Here is a 13,486-nt window from a genome sequence, read left to right as displayed (position 1 = left end):
AAAACCCTTGGATTCCTGTTATGTTAGATGAAAGAAGTGTATGGTGGGGTAGAGTAGGATATTTAAGGTAAGGTGGGAAGAGCAAAGCAAGGTATAGTATGTCAAGATGGAAATCGCTGTTCTTACCTGGGAACCAAAGGTTTGGGGTTCACACACACACACACACACACACACACACACACACACACACACACACACACACACACACACACACACACACACACACACACACACACACACACACACACACACACACACACACACACACACACACACACACACACACACACACACACACACACACACACACACACACACAAAAGAGGAAAACATTGGGGTGTGTGTATGACTAAGTGCTGCTTGGTATGCTTAAGGCCTCACTCCCTTGCTTTTACGGAGATTTACACTTTTTTGCATTATTTTTGTGAGGGATGAGAGGGGAGGAGGAAGACCTTGAGTAGGAAATGAGGTGGCCACTTAATTTCCTCTTGGGTGTGTTTATGTGTTTAAAAGAGTGAAAAGTTGATTTATATTGAAGATGCTTTTGCTTTGGTTTCTCTTTTTTTTTTTTCTTTTTCTGAGAGGGGAGCTTTTTGGTTAGTCCATTTTGATGTTTTTCTTTGGTTTTGCAAATACTTTAGTTATTTCCTTACTTATATATTTGTTTTTTTCATTTATTTTATATATGTATCGTGTGTGCAAGAGTGTCACAGTTTTTCTTTACCATATTTTTTCGTATTTCATTGGTTTTCATTTAATAGGAAATATAATAGTTTCAGTTTTACGCTGTCATTATCCTCAGAGTTGTCTAGTAATTAAGCTCCACGTAACATCAGCAAGGTTTCACATTAGCGGCATAAAAGTATTCCGTATAATTCAGGAGTCATCCGTCGAGTTTGTATGACTCCTTTGACTGCAACCGGTAATTACACCCTTTACATCGTATTCCCTCTCCCCCAAGCGGCCGGGCACAGTAAGGGTTGAGTATTTTGTTCGACCTTTATCATGCCGCTTACGAATTTTGCAGTTCATATTGCAGTTAAAAATTGCCATGAAAAAAGATATTCGTCGGGGTATTAAAGCAGAGGTATTATTTTTGATCTTGCCCATAAAAAACGTAACCATTTTCATCTTTTAGGATAAGTCATATTGTCAATACATGCTGAAAAAAAATTACTTTTCTGTCAGATATAAACCATGTTTGATGGTAAAAAAAAAAAAATGTATATACAAGTCATCTTAGTGGCAAGTTCCTTTTACAAAGAACATAAATCGTTTCTGAACAAGTAATAGTGTATAACCATCAGATATTACCCTTGATCACTCGAGTATTGAAAAGAAATAATAAAGCCGGTAGATATTAATGGTAGATATTACCATTAAAAGGATAGCCCTAGAGGTATTCAAATAAAAGCGATATTTGCCTGCCACTAGCTGTTGTATGGAGGGCAGTGTGGCAATGATAAAGCTTTTAAACAATACGTGTGGCCTAAATGGGAGTGCCGGGGACTGTGTCCTGACCCACTCTAATGTCCTCTTTGATCCCACACAAATTGACCATGGGATCCAATTTTTACGGTTGTATGTGAGAGAGAGAGAGAGAAAGAGAATTTGTGTTGAGGGGAGCTTATGATATTTTTTTTTATCTGTGTGAGAGTGTGTGTTGTTTATTTGTTCAAGTGGGTGTGTAATAATGATTTGAATTCCCCCTTCCCCATGTTTTTTTAGTTATTCTTTTTCCCCTTTCTTTGTTAAGAATTTGGCTGTTGTCATCAGGACCGAACAATGCCGGTGACCTATTGGAAGACCGACCACTAACCTCTGCACCACAACACAGTACAGGGGAAGAGGTGTGTGTGTGTGTGTGTGTGTGTGTGTGTGTGTGTGTGTGTGTGTGTGTGTGTGTGTGTGTGTGTGTGTGTGTGTGTGTGTGTGTGTGTGTGTGTGAGGGTAGTGACTGGAATTGGAGTTTTTATTGGGAGCGCGTTTTTTTTTTTTTTTTTTTTTTTAAGTGCATGTTCAGTTTTGTCATTTCCCCCCCCCCCCCCGTAAATCCAAATCATTCTCTCTTGACACGTTCACCCAAATATACCGCATTTACCATGTACCTGTTATCTATATAAGTCTGCATGAGGTTCACTGCAGGATCAGGTCAGCTTCTGACAATGGAAAGTGATTGCTAGAATTTGCCCTTCCCAGTGCTAGCCAAGTACATGTCAGGAAGTTTGAACCTGTAATGTTGTGTTATATTCACCTTAACTTGGCCCTCATTTTGATCTTTTTGCTGCTTCTTTTATGCTGCTTTGTGGAAAGAAGATAATGATACAGTTTACAGCCTTTCCATCGCACTTCTTTGTGACTAGCGCTGTATTCTAGTGTGAATCGACTGTTACATCTTACCACTCAAGGCAGAGATGGCAATTTTAGGCCAGACTAGAGTTTTAGTAAAGTATAACAAACGAAAACAGAGGCTTCGGCACCCACGATCGTTGTCTGCCACGAAGTTTAATGTTGAAATCCAAACTGTGTTGGGCGGGAGACGAAAGAGTTTCCACAGAAACCTGTTGCTTCACATACTGCAGGCTAGATATACAGTACAGTGTGCGCTCTTCACATATGCGCACATACTGTACACATATATGCATACTCACAAACTATCTGCCACTATATACATAAGTCTCTCTCTCTCTCTCTCTCTCTCTCTCTCTTTCCTGCCCTAGCTCACCATCAAACTTACATTTATACAGTCTTGCTCAGCAGCCTTTCTCTTTAAACAGCGTCAAAGCTTAATAAGGTCTTGCTAAGGTAATCAGATCGGCTGGAATCTCACTTCATTAGTCAGAAGTGCCAAACGTGTACAGGAGTTAAGACACCCACGCCCACCCCTCACACCCTCGACACCCACGCCCACCCCTCACACCCTCGACACCCACGCCCACCCTCACACTCGACACCCACGCCCTCCCTCACAATCTCGACACCCACATGTAAGCCAGTCCGTAAACCTCTCTCTGCGGTTTGTGCTCATCCTATTTTATTCATTCATACACCGGACGAGTTTAAGTTAAATTCTGGCAGTCAACGAGTGTAGCGCCTTCACACTTACTCCTTTATACTTATACATCCTCATACTCCTTCATGCCTGTTCCCGTATATACACGCACCCCTTTGCCCCGTCATACACTCTCCCTCAGATACACCCACCCTTATACCCCATCATACACCCACCTTCGTACATAACTTCATACCTACTCATATATACATTAACCTACCCCAATAGTCAGCATCCAGCACCTTCACATTACCTGTATTCCTGCTATAGTTCATTCACGTTAACTTGGCAGAGATTTTCGTCCTGTTGCGGCTTGATTTCCGTTGTCCGGTGCTAAATGAAGACACTAATGGGGCCCTGCGTCCATGCTATAGCACTTGTTCGTGACTAGCACCATATTCTGATGTTAATTTGTTTCTCTTGCTTAACACTGAAGAGGGAGATATGACACCTTGACGCCTAGTTAGAGTCAGCAGAGTTATAGTTCGTATCGGATCCACCGTATGACTAGACTCTCACCACGGAGGAAGAAGCCAGAATTTACCCGTACTTATGCTGGTCAGGTACGAACTAAAAGGTGTGTCTGTAGGGAGAGTCGTGCAAATGGATGGTGAAGTGTTGCAATGTCTGTGTTTGCATCTCATAGCTTGTATTATGTCTTCGGAATTTATGTGCTAAGTGCGAGTTTGTGTTAGACTTTTTTTTCTATCTTATCTTGGCATAGATTTTTGTCCTTTTACGGTTAATTTCCCATAACTCAGTGGCAGAGAAAGACACTACCACAGGTAAGCAGCCTCTCCGTAGTACCTCTTCCTGACGAGCACAGTATTGTAGTGTTAATCTGCTGTTATAGATCAGCACGGAAGATGGACAAATGGCAGTTTTGAGCCAGGTTACAGTACAAAGAGTATAGCGTACGAAGAGATATATAGTACTTCCATCACCCAGTTTTAATGATCTTCTCGCTGACTTTCCACACTCCATCTTTAATACAAGGTCCCTTCTAAGTCGAATACATGCTTCAGTGTAAGTACAACATAAAAATAAGAGAGTACAGCAGAAAAATAAAGCTCTCTCAGGCTCTATATCCCAAGCTCCCCGCCGATCTTTGTACTTTACTCCCTTTCACCCTCTCAGACCCTCATAACGCTGAATCCTTTCGTAATTTATTGTTACCATTAGACGATATTAATCACTTTATGAGAAGTTTCGTGAGTGAAGAATTTATGAACGAGCACGGTTAGACCATTATTGCGATTTTTTTTTTCGGACAACTTTGCCACATCTTCAATTTTCTTTCAGCTCCACGATTTTTCCTCATTATCTGTTTAGTCTTGTCACCGCCGGACGATTTTTTTCCTGGATGTAGTTTGGACTCCTCCTGGTGAAAGAATTAAGCTCTTTAAAACTCATCCTTCCAACATATACAGTCTTCCGCACAGTTTTGATGATCCCCCCCCCCTCTCTCTCTCTCTCTCTCTCTCTATCAACCCCCAGACAGCGCTCTCCGTTCCCATAGCAACGGCGAGAGAGAGGGAGAGAGGTATGGATCAGGTTTGTTCGGTGCTTAATAAAGGGTCGGCCCCACACCTCGTAGGACCGAAAGCTCTTTTTTGAACATGTACTTATAATTTTTTATGGTTCGATTTTGTACTTGTTTTTTAAGTCTGTATTGAATTGGATTTTTTCTGTTTTTTTATTTTTTATTTTTTCCTTCATTTTGAATTTTTACTTATTCTTTTTTTATCTGCTTTTCTTTCCTTTACAGCATTTTTTTTTTTTCATGTTTTATTAAAAAGTCGAGTGGCCCTAATTTGTCTTCCTCGATAGTCATTGTCTGTTAATAATCTTCGTGTATTCTTTTTCTTGCCCGTGTTTTCCTATCACTTTTCGTTCCCTTTGTCTGCTTCGTTTTATTTCCTATTTATTCTTTAGGTTATCGTGGCTTTTCCTTTTCTGCTTTTTCATATTTATCATATTTATATTTCCTTTTTCATTTCGCCTTTAATTTCTTTCGTTTGACTCTTTATTCTCATAATTATTTTTTCTCTCTACAATTTCCTTCTGTTATTTGCTCTTCTTCACCCTAACTTCTTCTTTTCACTTTGGCTCCTCTCTTCTCTCTCTATTTTACCTTTCCATCCTACAGGTGACTCTCCCCCTCTTTCTCTTCATTATTATTGTGTTTGCCATTTTCTTCATCTTTCTGTTCCTTTCTTTCTGTTACACATCCAGCTGTTCCACATCCACTTTCTTCCTGTCTTTATCGCATTTATGGATTGTCATGTTTATTCAGGTTTGTCGTCGTTTATCAGTCCATAATGATCATTAGCTACACATTTATCCTGTACTTATATTATTTGCAGCATTTATGATGATGGTGATAATACTGATGATGAAGATGGTAATTGATAATAGTAATTAATAATAATAATAATAATAGTAGTAGTAGTAGTAGTAGTAGTCGTAGCAGTAGTAGTAGGAGGAGGAGGAGTAGTTTTAGTAGTAGTAGTAGTAATATTGATGATGATGATAATAATAATAATAATGATAATAACAATAATAATAATAATAATAATAATAATAATAATAATAATAATAACAACAATACGTAATATAATTTAATTTTATGCCTGTAATTAGAAAACAGGTGTGGTAATTGTGGCAGGCATTTAATTATCCGTTGAAATGTTGACAGTGTAATGAAATAAGTGTCCTTTGGTTCTTTAATAAGGTCACCTGATGGAGTGGCGTTGCTCTCTGTGATATCAAATGACCTCAACTCCACTGCCACACCGTATTCAGTACCTTTTAGCTAATTTTTTGGGCCATATGGTTGTTTCCTTTATAACGTATCCCGTATTTACCTGGAGTATTTTTCTTGCATAAGTTTTCTGTTTGGCCTCATCCTTTATTATACATCGCCAGACATCCGCCCCTCGGAAATTACCCTACTCAGGTATAGACACAAATGCATCTAGCCAGACTGTGGTGCGGCCACCGCCTTTCCCTGCCGTAGTACCACCACAAAATACAGCTCCCCAACAAACCATTCTGGCCACACTGTAGTGCCACTCTCACACCCGAACACACTCAACGCGTGTACCACACTTTCACAGTACAGACAATTCTTCATCAAGGCTTCAGCAAAAGATATCAGGTAGCGACCGATTGAAGTTCCCGGTTTCCTGTGCCCCACTGAGTTCGCGTCTTGGGTCTGGGGTTGCATCAGCAGTATAAAAACCAAAGCATTCGCCCACGAATGCGTATCGCCTGCTGTCACCAAAAACAAACAAACAAACAAACAAAAACAGTATCGTGGCATATCATCGTAGTTTCGCCAAAGTCTAAAAAAGTCTAAGGATTTCGTCCGCTGCATTTCACTGTCTCTTTTGAGTTGCTGTTACGATGACGTATTTTTCGTGTTACTCAGGCTAACATTAGACGATGTCGTTCAGCCTGGGAAAGTACCGCAAGTCCGGAAAGCTTCCTGATTGAAGAAAATCGTCTAACAGTGGCAAGAATAACACGAAAATTACGTCCCTGTGTCCCTCAGATTTCTTTTACGAACATATATATATATTTTTTTTCCTGTGACGTTTTGGATGGTGGCCTCCAGTTGATTTTCAGCACGAATGTTTGTGTCGGAGTGTATAGTGCTGGTATATATTAATTTTGACTTTATAACCTGTTAATTTTGTCATTAATATTTTGCGCTGTTTGTGTAAGAATGATCATGATAGTTTTTCTGGAAGTGGCAGACATGTTGTGAATCATCGTCTCTTGTTTATTTATTTGTTTATTTGTTTATTTACTTATTGGGGAAGTATGAGACAGTTCAGAAAGAGCTGAAAAATACATGCACTGTAGTTCGTTTACCTTTACTTGGCTGAGATTGTCGCCTTTTTGCAGTTTGTTTCCCGTATTTCAGTGGCAGAGTAAGATAATATTACTGCCCTTCATCCTTTCCATGGCAGTTCTTCGTGACTAGCATCATATTCTGGTGTAAATCTTTCGTTGCAGTTCAGCATTCTAGAAGGAGAGATGGCAATTAAAGGCTACTCTGAAGTGAAGGAAGTACCGGTATAGTAACTGCAGATATTGGTAAAAACATTTGAACTAAGAGAAGCAAGTATGATGTTAGTGGTATTTCCTTGCAGGTTCTTGTTTGTGTTAGTTTTTATGTTAAGAAATTTCGGACAGGATTGGTACAAATCTCTCTCTCTCTCTCTCTCTCTCTCTCTCTCTCTCTCTCTCTCTCTCTCACACACACACACACACACACACACACACACACACACACACACACACACACACACACACACACACACACACACACACAGTGTATCTGCAGTTATTAGCCGTATGTTTCACTGTACACATGTTGGTAATACTAACACAAAGGACTTAGTGTCTTCAATGTATATATGGATGTTGATGCTGTATGGGTCTGGGTTATTATTATTATTATTATTATTATTATTATTATTGTCGTATGACCGTGTAGAAGCGGAGGAACTTATTCTGCATAGCAAAACTTAATTCATGTTACATAACCACTTCACTACGATGGTGTATTGTGTTATATTCTACCTGTATCCAGACTTTTTTTTTTTTTTAATTCACCTGGGGAAGTACCTTTCTCTCAGCAGCCTGTTCCCTGAAGCCCAGCAGCTCTTCGATGTCCAACACACCTTTTACATGTTTCCACTTCTGCGCTAACACTCGCTGTCCCTATTGAATACAGACTAGGGCTGTCTCATTCCGGATTGGTGTATTGGCATTAGCAGGGCTGGTTCTTGACATGTCGATATGTTGTATGGCCAGCCCCATCCGGGAATCGAACTCGCGTAAGGAGAGCAGACCACCTCTCTAACCCTTCCGCCACCATCTCCTCCAGTATTAGATGAATAGACAGATACAGATCAACAGATTGATAGATAAATATTAGAACGATAGATTTGTGTTGTGTGGCCTCGAATATCGAAGTGTGATAAGAGGATTAGTTAATGTGTGTGCCTAAAATACACTCGTTATGAGAATATTTGTGATACGGTTCGTGCATTTATCAGTTAATTAATACACTGGTTCTCATGAGTTTGAACATGAATTTGAATTTGTCGCTGCAACGCCAAAGTTTCATTTAATATTACACTCTGAAACAAATTATTCGCCGAAAGCTTGTTGCAGATTCATTAACGTTTGATCAAACGTTCATTTCAGTTTTGTGACAAATTCATTGACAGTTCGTTGAAATATTATATAATTTATTAGAATATCGTTGAAAGTTTTAAAATATTTGCTAGATATGTAATTCTGGAAAATCATTGAAAGTTTGTTGGTGGTATGTTGATAATGTTATGAAAATTCGTCGATATATATATCTCATCTCATCAGCCGTTTGAGTATCCACTGCAGGACCTGCCTATCCCGACCGAAGTGGGGACGATACAGCCAGTGTATCTCTACCAAGTGGCTTAGGCTGTCCGGTTGAGATTGTATGTAGGGTGAGAAGTGCTTGTAAGTGTAATTGTAGTGTTGTAGTGGCTTTGCATGTGTGTGCAATCTGGGAACCAAGTGTAATCGGCCCGCGCAAGCCGACAGGGTGCAAGCATACTTTGTAGTATGCGACACTGGTTCAACCACAGCACCCCTTATGTCCGCCAAGCAGTACGTGGCCAGAAGAACGCTCCCAAAGTTTATTACCCTGTTTGAGCGCGAACTCTCGTTCTTCAGTGTACAAAAACGCACTCTTTATCACTGTACCACAGAGGCTTCCGATATATATATATATATATATATATATATATATATATATATATATATATATATATATATATTGATATACCACAGAGGCTTCCGATATATATGTGTATATATATATATATATATATATATATATATATATATATATATCCAAAACTCGTTGAATGCTTGCTAAACTGTCTTGTAAAGTTCTTTTTATATTTGACTGTAAATTATTTTTCTAAAAGTTCCTCAACGTTCTATAGAAACTTTATTCAACGTTGATTTTTTACTTTCAAATGTTCCTAATACCTGTATAGGGGCAAACTATTTCTGCATCACCTGAAGACATAGATACTTGCCTCCTCCCTGGTTGTTGCATCTGGTTGTACGCGACGGTATTCATGTTAAAGTCGAAAGTCATGCCACGCTACGGGGACTTTGATGAGCGTCCAGTGTCAGCGTTTGTAGTTGTTTGTTTGGAGGCTTTGCTGGTGTAAGGGAATCTCTGGTGGTCGGGTTGGTGGCGTATGCGTCTGCCAACTCTTCCAGGTTTAGTTCGATCCCACCCTGAGATCGAAATTTAAGAGAGTGCAGAAGTATGTGCAACGTATTGTGACATATTTACACCCTGTAGACGTTGCCTCGATGACGATTACAGACTCCGTCATTCACTAAAACAGCTATTCCAACACCTACACTTCTCACCCGACACCCAGAAGCCTTCCACACCCATACTCGTGCGTTGAGCAGTGGGTGGGTACGGGTCCGTTATCCGGTATCAGTGGTGTTCCTCGAACCATTGGAACAGTAACTGCCCATTGTGACCCGTAAACCAGGGAATGGAGTGTGTACTAGAGCTGCCCATCTATATCAGGCGTGTGCAAACCGGCCGCTCAAATACATTCATACATACATAGAGTGTTAGTAAGGGCGTTAAATCCTCCTCGTTTCGCTGTTATGGACGTTCTTAAATATTTGATTCCAGTTGATACGAGACGATATTGTTCAGCTGAAACAAATCTTAAATGTGAGAGAGTTATAAAATGATCTAACAATTAACCTTTGCCGGTGTGGATTCAAAACAGGTATTTTCTCCAGGCTATCGGCAGACGGTTTTGTTCAACTGGGGGAAGCCATAGCAGTCATGGGGTTAAACATTATCCGGCATCATTACCTTCGCCAATGTTTTACCCCGCGTTGATATATCTGTTTGTTTGTCTGTCTGTTAGCATGATTACTCAGAAAGTTATGAAGGGATTTTGGTGAAGTTTTGTGGAAGGGCGGGCCATGGGCCAAGGAAGAAGTGAGTAAATTTTGGGGTGAATCCGTCATTGGATCCAGAGTATTCCTCACAATATCTCCAAAAGTCCTCAATGAATTTCAATGAAATTTTGTGTATTAATGGGCCATGGATCGAGAAAAAATTGATTAAATTTTTGGGATGATCCGGATCCGGATCCGGATCCTTTTTAATGGCGATGGCATTGGCGGAGAAATGCGCTTTCTGAGCGCTTTTTAGTTAAGTTAGGTTCTAGTTTCCTGTCATAGTACAAAACTTCCAGCTGTAACCCTCTGGCCGCTAAATACATACTTTACACTGTCAGACGGAAGAATTAAAGACCGTTGATGTGGGACGGTTAAAGAAATCTCTCTCTCTCTCTCTCTCTCGTCCAGTTCTTCTTCATTCCGTCAGTCTTGCTTTTTGCTTCATTTCGGTCCTCCTCCCCATTCTTATCTCGTATCCCAGTCACTTGCCTTTTCTCTCCACTCTTCCTCAACTCCTCCCTCCCCATTTTCGCGTCATAGATTTTGCTGTCTTATTTATTGCCTGTCTCTGTCTCTCTTGTCATTCTTTGCCCTCATGCATCTCCCCTCCTTTGTCGTACTCCTCCTCTTCTCCATTGTCTGTGTGTCGTAAGGACGATTTTTTTTTTTTTTTTTTTTTTTTTTTTTTGCCTGGCTTTGTTTGCTTTGTTTACTGTTGTTTTTGGATTTTGGGGGAATATGCTTAGTTTTATGAGCCAGTCTTTTGTATTATGTATTAATGTTTGTCTCCTCAGTTGCTCTCTGTCTGTCTCTCTCATATATATATATATATATATATATATATATATATTTGATCTCTGAGTTTTCTCCGTTAATTTTCCTCATCTCAATCTGTTTTCTTTCTCATACTGTGCCACTGATCATATCTTTTGGTTTGTCTGTCACTTTATCTTCGCTGTATTTCATGGTATACGCCAGTTTTTTTTTTTAAGTATTTGTTGTACCTGTACATGTGTATTCATTCAGTCGTAATATGTACACTGTGTCCCTGTCTTGCCCTCATTTCCACTAACCTTCCCATATGTACGTAGTTTTTCTTAACGTTTTGCTTACGGTCGTATTTCATGAAGATAAAATCGAAGGCTCCCGTACCTGTTGCTTAGCTCCTGTTGATAGTATGTTTAATGTGTCTATATTAAAAACTTGCAAATAACATACGAACGACTATTGAAATATGCAACCCTGATATTTATTCAAGAAGAGTGTTAGGTTTAATACTCAAAAGTAACTGCTAAGTCTGACGTGTCTTGGAGCCTCGTAACTGTACAAGAATATAACTCACTTCCTACATCCATCTTAGCATCATTCGTTGTATACTTATATTTTGAAGAGGATAAAAGTCAACTAATAACTCTCTCTCTCTCTCTCTCTCTCTCTCTCTCTCTCTCTCTCTCTCTCTCTCTCTCACACACACACACACACACACACACACACACACACACAGAGCAGACTATAAAAACACCCTTTAATTAATCAGCAGTAAAGGATTGGATCTCTGAGCAGGTGAAGGTAAAAATTGAGCCTGTGTCAGAGCTTAATTGGAACCCATTAAAAAGGCTTCGATCCCCTTGAACGCCAGGATAATAGGTTCACGCGTCCCCTATGGATTTATGCCTGTTGTCTTATTTGTATTTTGGAGGGATTTTGTAGTTATTTTTATGTACTTGTCCTGGATGTTACAGAGGGAGAAGAGGTTTGTGTATATGATATTTTGTAGCTGCTGGTTACATGATTCTTGGTTTGTACTGTGTCCGTAATTAGGTAGGATCTTGTAGTTTTGTTTTGTAATTTTCCACCATGTTGCAAAAGAAATACAAAAGTCATGTTGAATCTGGTTGCAGTGTGTGTGCTATATGTATTGTTTTGTGAGGGTTGATGTGTACATTATTGAGCTTGATTCTGTGTGTGTGTGTGTGTGTGTGTGTGTGTGTGTGTGTGTGTGTGCGTGCGTGCGTGCGTGTGTGTGTGTGTGTGTGTGTTTTATTTCTCACATGTTACGAAGGGAATGCGACTCAGCACTACCATTGTAAGGTCTGTTTGAGTAATAGCTACGTAGGTTTCTGTATTTTTTGAGTACGGTAGTCTTGTCGATAAGGGGGTAGGAGTTTGTAGTGGTTATCATATCTCTCTCGGTCTGTTAGAAGTGAAATACGAAACAGAAGAATTATTATATGATCTGCTTGTTTTCTATCTTTTTCATTATTTTTGTGAGGATTGTCATATCTGTAACATAGGAATTTGTAGTGAACTTTTTTACTCTTTTACAGCATAACAAACATAAACACAGAAGCCGTGTAAAATGTGATTGTGCTGTCTGTTTTATTGGTGTTATTTTTTTTGTGAGGGTTGTCGTCTCGATAAAGGAGGATGATTTTCTGATAATTATTGTCCTTTTGTCTCAGGTTACAGAGGGAATATGATACAAAAGGACCCACGCAAGGTCAGTTTGTATTGAATGTATTAGTATTATTACAGGTATTATTATTATTATTATTATTATTATTTACTTTTATGGGTACTGGCATGTTCGTAATTGGCTTGAATGCTTTTTTTTTTTTTTAGCGTCACAAAGGGAATATATAACTTTAAAATATATTTGTATTATATTTAGTATTACAGAGTTTCTGAATGTACTTGTTGAAGGTTGTCATCTGGAGAGGGGGTAGAATCTCTCTCTCTCTCTCTCTCTCTCTCTCTCTCTCTCTCTCTCTCTCATTTTCCAGCGTTAAGAGAAACAGTATAACAGATAATAGGTATAGGTATCGTGGCTGAACTAGAAAGAGTTTGTAATGATTTCGGAAATTCACTCGGGTGTTACGAAGGGAATCCGATACGGCAGCTGAAATCCATTAATCCTTTCTACGCGCTAATCTTGTGTAGTTATTCATGCCACCACCAGGGAGGGGATAATAGTAATCCTAAAAGAGCTCTGGTAGTGAAAGGGTTAATGAAGGCTGTATATATCCTGTTCAGTTCGAGAAGAATATATGAAATCAGACAAAACCACCAGGACACAATAGATGAAACGGAAAATCCAATACGCTCATTACAAAGGCCTGGACCCCCATAAAAACCAGGATGTAATACCGTGATCACACATCCGGTAATTGTTGTGTTCCGGTAATCATGTAGGATTTCGTAATGATTGTTGTGCTGTTGTTGCGCGATACAAAGGTAATGCCATAAGAGTACAAGTGTATCGGTGGCTGGATGTAATTTTGCGTTTTGCGAGGGTTGTTGGGTTCTGATTTGAAGCCACTCCTGATGTTTTGGTTTGAGATATATAGCATCATGGACAGTCAGCAAGTCAGGTGCTTACAGAGGAGTGCTTGTCTCTCTTCACAGCAAAGTTTTTCCCTG

The sequence above is a fragment of the Coenobita brevimanus genome, chromosome 71 (genome assembly GCF_032717465.1).
Source record: "Coenobita brevimanus isolate Jiangsu-jjx chromosome 71, ASM3271746v2, whole genome shotgun sequence".
In the NCBI taxonomy this organism is placed as follows: Eukaryota; Metazoa; Arthropoda; class Malacostraca; order Decapoda; family Coenobitidae; genus Coenobita; species Coenobita brevimanus.
Note: the sequence above shows the minus strand (reverse complement) of the source record.